This window comes from Coptis chinensis, chromosome 5, assembly GCF_015680905.1.
Source record: "Coptis chinensis isolate HL-2020 chromosome 5, ASM1568090v1, whole genome shotgun sequence".
In the NCBI taxonomy this organism is placed as follows: Eukaryota; Viridiplantae; Streptophyta; class Magnoliopsida; order Ranunculales; family Ranunculaceae; genus Coptis; species Coptis chinensis.
In genome coordinates, this window is record NC_141460.1 from 14,515,007 (window position 1) to 14,523,266 (window position 8,260).

Here is an 8,260-nt window from a genome sequence, read left to right on the forward strand (position 1 = left end):
TGAAATTGGTTTGCAGAGAGTTAAGTGCGAATTACTGCTGGAGAAGAGAATGTGGGTTGTGAAATGGAGGTTGCGAATTAATTGTTTGTTATGTTTCTTTTGGTTGCCGCAAAATGGAGAACTAAGGGTTGGTTCTATTTCTTTTCTTTGTTTTGTTTTAATCTAGACCGTTAGATTTGGAGATGATCTCACGAGTTGAGTGGGCAGGATTGGGAGTGGGCGAATGTCCGACATTTTTTGTCCTTTTATGTTTTTTTAACACATGGGCCCCGCCAAAAATAACAAAAGAGTAAAGAGAGACGTGGGTATCCACATGCCTCAAGACTAGTGGTATGTAGTTGGACAACATGGAGATGCTGACTAGGTTTGTACTCTGTAGGTATTAACTGTTGAACTTTGGAGTCCGTAGAAATTGTTTTTGGGCTTTTAATCTGTTTAGGACGTTGAATTGTCAAATGCAGATCTCTCATGTTAGTCCATAGAGCTAAGCTACGATGCCTACGAATTGGAGAGTTACAAAAAAAGCCCAAATTAGAGCTAGTGTTTCTTAGTTCTTACAACAAGAGAATTACTAGAACCTAAATTAGTGCTTGTTCTCCATCTCTACTACTTATAAGTGGCGTGGCCTAGCTAGCCATATAAGCTGTCTATCGGTTCTAACACATCCTATTTCTGTGACACCTGTTTTCCTTTAGCCATATAAGCTGTCTATCGGTTCTAACACATCCTATTTCTGTGACACCTGTTTTCATTTATGAGAAAATAGAAAAATAAACCCTTCGTTCCTCAAACTAAAAAAAAAGTAAATAAGAAGAAGAAGAGAACATTCATTCTTCAGCTACCAGAACTATTCAACCCCTTTCTTTTGCCGCTTCTAGAACTGAAGAAAAATCATTTTTTCTTCTTCAACTCATCAACCAATTCTCCAAATGTTAGTGGTCGTTCGGTTGTCGTTGTCGGTTTGCTGATGTTGTTAAAGAAAAGACGGTTAGACCAACTGCTCCTGGGTGAAATCTTTTGTTGATATATTCCAGATTTCCAGGTACTATTTCTTGCTTTATTTATTTAAATTGATAATTTTAAATCAATTTTTTAAAATTGAACTATTTATTTTCATGTTCATTGAATTTTAGATGTTCAATTTATTTTTTTGTCTAAGTAGAAACCCAGTGCTTGACAGTGGAGATGGCGATGATGAAAAAATAATTCACTGATAGGTAGGTATGTAGTAATAAGTAGGACAAATATGAGTTTGTAGTTGGTTCATTCAAATGTCCTGTTTATCATCTATGCAATGATCTCCGTCTCACATGTAAAAGCTATTTGAAAGATTTTAGTGAAAGCAAAAAGAAACACGGAAGTCTACACCTATATTATTTTGTTTGCTTCCTCTGGCAAATAAGGAAAATTCATTTCTTTTTTTTCTCGCCATGCCATTACTCTACTATGTGATTTTTACTTTGTGATTAGTTCTAATTCTAATATCGGACTATATTTTATGAAAATCTTACTGTGGATTCTCTCAATAGAGTACCTTTAGTACTTCCCCAACTAATTTGTAGACCTAATTACAGCGTCATTTGAATGGGTTTGTCATTTCAGGTAAATGATTGCAATGCGAATGGTACATGACTTAAAAAGGGTTCTTTCTTTTTTGTCAAACAGAGATGGGGATTCATTACATTTTCGTTGAATCTTCACTGCGTAATGATGATGTCCTCTAAAGAGGTTAGCTTATTTTGCTGCATTTTCTTCAAGCTTCATTGGTTTTGTGTTGACCTATGCAGTATTGTGTTTGTTTCTTTGCTTTCTTAAAAGAAGTTTTGTAGCTTGCCCATGAATATGGAACTTAGTATTAATGTTTTTGTTAAGTTGTGCATTTTATTGGCATAGGGTGCTCCCTGTGCTCTGTGTAAAAGATTATATTGTAGTTCAATCCAACGATATTGTTTTTCTCAAGCTTTTTTGCATTACCCTTTGAGCATTGGTTAATTTTGATCACTCCATACCCTTGTGAACCCATGACTGGACATATTTGTCGATATCCACTCCTATTTAAGGAAATAGTTCCTCCATTAAATCCATTAAGATTTGTCAACGTAATATAATCATCTAGAATCCCCAAATGTTGATTTTTAATAATTCTTTTTCATTAGCTATTTTTCAAAAGGTTTATTATTATTATTATTATTAGGAGTGACGTGTGTTTTTCGATGGATCATGAGTGAGTTTCGTTAGAATTAGTTTAAGTATTTAAATCTCTACTTCTATCGCCATCCCTGCTATGTGCTATTGCATACTAATAATGAGACCATTTTGATTATGAGTGAGTTCCATAATACCCTGATGTCAACCATGTAAGTTTGTGAATGTAAGAGTCTCGACTTGCCAGCAATAGAAAACAATTTTTTAGGTATGTGTTCTTATTATATCCATATGTTGCATTGAATCCGGATTGATTATGTATTTTAGTCAAGATAGGGATGAGGCGTTTTTGAAAAATAGTTTAGTCAAGATAAAGGAAAATTTGTCTCTTGCAAATGATCAAGAATAGAAGAGAAAAGTACAACTAGATTTAATGCATTTTGCTTCGAGCTCTTCAATTTTTACTGGTGCCATGCTATACAAATTGGATATATGTGCTAATGACTCAATTAACTACACAAGTGGAACTTAAGTAGTTTCTTCTACATGCTTAATTTTCCCTTTGTAATATTTAGTGTTATTCTAATGATTTCTTTGATACTTTGTTACAGAGAAAAAGTGGTTTTGACGAAGCAAGTTGTACCAGGGGATAGCATAACGTTGGAACGAAAGGCACTTTGAATTTGGCTTCATACCATTGAATCTTTGTATTTTGTTTAGAGTCTAGAAATCTATGTGTAATAATCGATTGTATACGTGCCTAAAGCTAGCACGTGAAATATTGAATATAGTTGACTAATTCATGGCCATTTTCTGGCAAAGGAGTCTGACTAGGGAAAGGGTTTGTAAAATTTTAATCTCAGCTCAAGGAAATTCTTATTTTTTTTTAGGATTAATGGTCGCAATGTTATGCAGGTGCCAGGAAAGATAAAAGATTATCTTTGCGACACTGTCCCACTATAATTAGAAATTGAAGTACTACTAACATTCTAGGACCTTACCTCCAATTTTGTATTTTTATTTTGTACTACTACCATAATTGAATTTATATTATATTAGAACATTAATGTTGCAGGGTAGATTATGGCATTCACCGTACAAAGGCATTCACAATGCCGATTTCTTTTATTATGATGTTCTATTTGTAATAGTCATCTAACTTATTTTGAAAAAGTCCCTAGACATGCATATTGCACATGAAACTGCCCGTTCATATTATTTTTTTATTATTTTTTTTAACAATGCATTCACATTGCCCAAGTCACCTAAATTCGATAATAAATAAATTTATGTGCAACGCACGTGCACAAAATCTAGTATGAATATATGATGAGTGATTAGACTTCTGAGAACCTTTGAAAATTGAAAAACTCGGTACATAAACAAACTAGTAATCGTTGGTACACTCTTTGAACATTCTAATGACTTTATAGGCAGGACTTTGTCAGTTCATCCCACTTAGGGGAAAGAATTCGTATCATCAATGTGTTTATTATCCCGTATCCTATCTAAGGAGTAGTTTGATGCTCTGATGTTGTCAAATCCTGAATTTCCAGATAATTAAAATAGAGAATTAATCAAGATATAAATATCTCAATCGTCACTCAAATTCAATTATCTGAAAAAACCAGGGTGAAACAAAAACCTAATACCCTATTATCAAACACAACATAAAAAAAAAAATCAAATTAAAACCAAAAGGTACAATCCTTCAATCACATTATTAAATTAAAAAGAAGCTAACCAATTCTATTACATCTGTCTCAAAACAAAATCGTACACTTCAGAAAAACTTAAAACAAAAGACTCCAAGAGCAAATCTAAATCAAGTGTCCTCATCCACTGTACTTCACCATCTATGTTCCCAAGAACACACACACACGTTGCAAATGAAAACAAACATGGACAAACAAATTGAATTTGCTAGTTTGAGTAAGACTAAAATAAAATATACAGTACTACATTCAATCAAATATATATATAATGTCACAAACTATTTCAACTTGGAAAACAAGATAGTTTCGTTTTCCAAAACGGTGTGTAGTTTCTTCTAAGCAGGCTCACTATACAAAATTTCAAACTAATAAACAAACAAATTATACCTTACCTTTAATCTATCACATCGTGTCATGGTAGGACAACGTCTCTGCATAAAACATAAATAAGTCTTATTCTCCTGCAAAACAAAGTTAGATTTCCCGAACATATTATTTAAAGTATATATCTATTTCACTCTCACTGCAACCATAATTGGTATACATAATCAGACTGAAGATATCACAATTATTAATATTCATATGACACCACCACATCCATCATCCATATCACACAAACCAGATACACATCTTTTACTTAAAAACCACTCGTCTACTTATGAGAACAAGAAATATATCACAACCAGGGAGTACAACAAACCACATATACATTTCTTTGTAAGAAATCATGTACATCATAATACATAAATATTCGTATACAATAGCTCACTCATACATAAAATCTATATTTCACTTTGCTTATTAATTTTCTCCTTTACTCAATTATAAACATACGACACAGCCCAACCTTTAGTTCCTACTCCACGATTCACACTTCACACATTTGCCAAATCACACATACTCGTGTGCTTCTTTCACACCGAGTACCACTACAAGACATATGTCCCAAGCTGGGATATCGCCTCTAGGAACATATTTCCATCTTGGAAACTCGTAATTTGTGAGTCATATCCATCTCTAGGCTTTCTATGCGCATAAACAAAGCCTCTTTTGGGCATAAAAAAAAAAACAGGTCATTCCCATACATTCAAGGAATCCAGACCTACATTCCCATACACTCAATGAATACAACCAGCCTGCAAAGCGAATACTTTAGTTCCTCTCTAGGGTAGCTTTCCACATGACATCATTAGTCATAAACATTTATTTTCTTTTTCTTTTCAACAAAAAGGCGTGGAGAGATAAAGATGTCAGCGACGCATTAAATTTTCACAAGACTTTTTACAACACGTTTTAACACCCAAGAGTTCTCATTAAAAGTAATTCTTTCATCATGAAATCATTTTCTCAAGCAATATAATAATTACGAAACATACGAAACACAATAGCCCAAACTCACCTCAACATAAACTATATAAATAATATATATCAATATTTTCAATCATGAATAACGCATTAATTGAATGCCTCACCAATATAATTAAAATGCACTCCCAACCTTGGGGCACAACACTTTTAAAGAGTACAATCAAGTTTCATATACCATTTATCACAAAAACTTTAAATTTCCAAGATACACCAACAAAATTCAATAACTAATCATAACCAATTCTCTACTATATATGGACCTTAATATGGACTAAAAAGCCTAAGAATAAAAAACAATAAAAATAACCAAATATGAAAATGATTTAAGTATAAAATGAAAAAGGTCGGGTGTTACAGATGTTAAAGAACAAGTGTCTACTGGCGACACAAGCTAAAGGTTTCAGTGGTGTACAAATACAAGTAATTGGGCCAATTCTCAAAGAAAATTCGCCCTAAGTCCACTTGAATTTTAATTTCGCCCTAAGTCCAAAAACACGGGCTAATGTCGCTATGTAAATTTAAATTTTCACTATGTAAATTTAAATGTTTATATGTAAAATACTATGTAAATTTATATTTCCATATGAAAATTTACTTTTACATATGTAAAAATACTATGTAAATTTAAATTTTCATATGATGACGTCAGCCCGGTTTGTCGGTTTGTCCTTGAGCTGAAATTATTAACGAAAATGTGTCATTGAGCCGAAATTATAAGTAAAAAATGATGACGTATGATGACGTCTGCCCGGTTTTGGACTTATTGAGGAATTAAAATTGAAGTGGCCTTATAGCGAAAATATTATTAGGCTTTGTCCTTGGGCCGTAATCTCTAGTACAAATATCATCCAATTGGGCCTTGTTGTTTAGAAGGGCCATAAGTTGGTCCCTTGAGAGTTTTAAAGCACAAATACACTTATCCTTCACCCACTTGTCATAATTATTTTTTGGTAAAGAGTCGTCATACTTCTTAATAGCATGCAATTTTGTGGTCACAAAATTGTGTCCAGTCATCCAGAAACCTCGAAACCATCAGTTTGTATTAACATAAACAGGTCACAAAAATAAAATATTATTATCATTTTCTTTATCGTATCAAGAGCCACAATTCTCTAACAAGCATGGTCTTTGGAGTTATAAACTTTTTCCAGCGCGTGGCGGCCACAATCCGCCAGAACATTTTTGTCCACCGTTGTTTTATTTTTACATTTTAAAAAAAAAGTAAACTAGTGGCCTCCATGCATCAATATTTACATCTAATAGATACCAAAAACCGAGACCACCACCTTCTCACCAAAGAATTGAGTTAGCTACATGTTGATTCTCATCAGATCTACTGTTACCACTTTGTACTGTCCAAGCATTAAACTTAACCAAACAAAATTTCTGTTGTGGAAAACACATTTTTTGGGGTTGATTGAAAGCCACGAGATGTTAGGCTTTATCAACAAGTCATTTGCCATATCTGATCAAGAAATCGATGCCTCCAATGGGAAAAGGATTGTGAATCCAGATCTTGCATCACAGATTTAGAATGAGTGGCTCGTCATAGCGTTGATTGTTACTTGCACATAGTATCATTGTTAGGTTACCTCCGCGGAAGTTTGGAAATCTAGTGGCATCCCTATGGAGTTTAGCAATTGATTTGGTTTCTCACTTTTACTGTTAATCTCGTATTAGTTTTTGCAGTACAATGAGATTAAGGAGGAATATTGGAGAAATGTATGATATGGAATATATCAATATTATAGAATATATATATCTTAGGAAATTTTAGAATATAATATTGGAGATCAAAATCATAGTCATTAATTGATTTGATTATGATCTTATTTCCTTATTAGGTTTATTTGACTATCTATTTAAACCCACTTAAGGGATTGATGTAATAATTATTTTCACAATAGTAAAATCTTGTTATCATTTTCTCTAGGTGTGTATAATCTCGAAGAACGTAACAAAGAGGTTGTAACTGTTGGACACACATTTAAAATCTATAAAATAAGAAAAAGTTGGGTTACATGCTTTTAAATAGAAAAAAGATATATAATACATGCTTTTAAAAGTTGGATTATATAAACAAAAGAAAACAAAAATATAATTAAATGAATAAAGTTATATTTTGTAAGGATAATGTGGCGAAATACAAAACAAAGAACACAAGTGATATTACTTTCTTTTCCACCTCCTAATAAAACAAGGGTCCTATTATTCACAGACCCCATTTTGTGTTGGGTAGACTCCGGCCCAATTTGGGGTCTGTATTTATGTTGGGTGCAACCGAGAGTTTTGGGTAGACCCCGTAACCAAACCCGAACAAAAACACACCCGAGATAACCAGTCACCACCCTTCTCGAATTCACCAAAAACCTACCAAAACCAAAACCCAAAAATTGCGCGAAATTAAATGGGTTAAATTCATCTCCTACTCTCCTTTAACCACTCCACCAAATTGCATGTGCAAACAAACTCAATTACAAACTATTTTCATAACCGCCTCCTCCACTCCACCAAATTGTGTGAATTTCTTCACCATTACATCGACTGTCTTGTGTTCTCCCTCTCGATCTCTCATCTTGTCACCGTAAATCTCATGTAAGTAATTTCTAATTTCTAATTTGTTTTGTATTGCTTTGATTACAATCCTCTTCCATGTCATTGTTATCAGCTCACTGACCTAGAACGACAGAACAGTGCATGTAGAATGGACAACGTTGAGTTTCAGTTTTCTGTATTTCTTGAATGTTGGTTAAACATATTGTCGGATATTTTCTCATCTTTCTCAATACAAACAGTTTCTCCTTTTTCTTTACTGAATTAGTGTAGCTCTCTAGTAGTATGTTTTCTATGAGTTTCGACTCCTCTAGTTTATTCTTTTGCAATATTGCCATGTTTTGTTGTACTTATATCAGTGCATTTTCAACATTGTGTTGTTGTATCACTTGTATGTGGATCCACGTATGGAAATTTTGTGTGGTAGAAGTCCAAATCAGTGGAAGCAGAGAGAGTGAATTTCTTTGGTTATATGTTCA

The 8,260-nt window shown here is 33.4% G+C and overlaps 1 long non-coding RNA gene across 1 annotated transcript; it reads left to right on the plus strand.

The window, feature by feature from the left end:
• The first annotated feature begins 903 nt into the window (after window positions 1-903).
• Window positions 904-3,234, plus strand: LOC147496820 (uncharacterized). Its single transcript, XR_015194307.1, has 3 exons — window positions 904-1,042; window positions 1,666-1,728; window positions 2,757-3,234. It is a non-coding gene; the product is annotated as an uncharacterized LOC147496820 (long non-coding RNA).
• The last annotated feature ends 5,026 nt before the right edge of the window (window positions 3,235-8,260 follow it).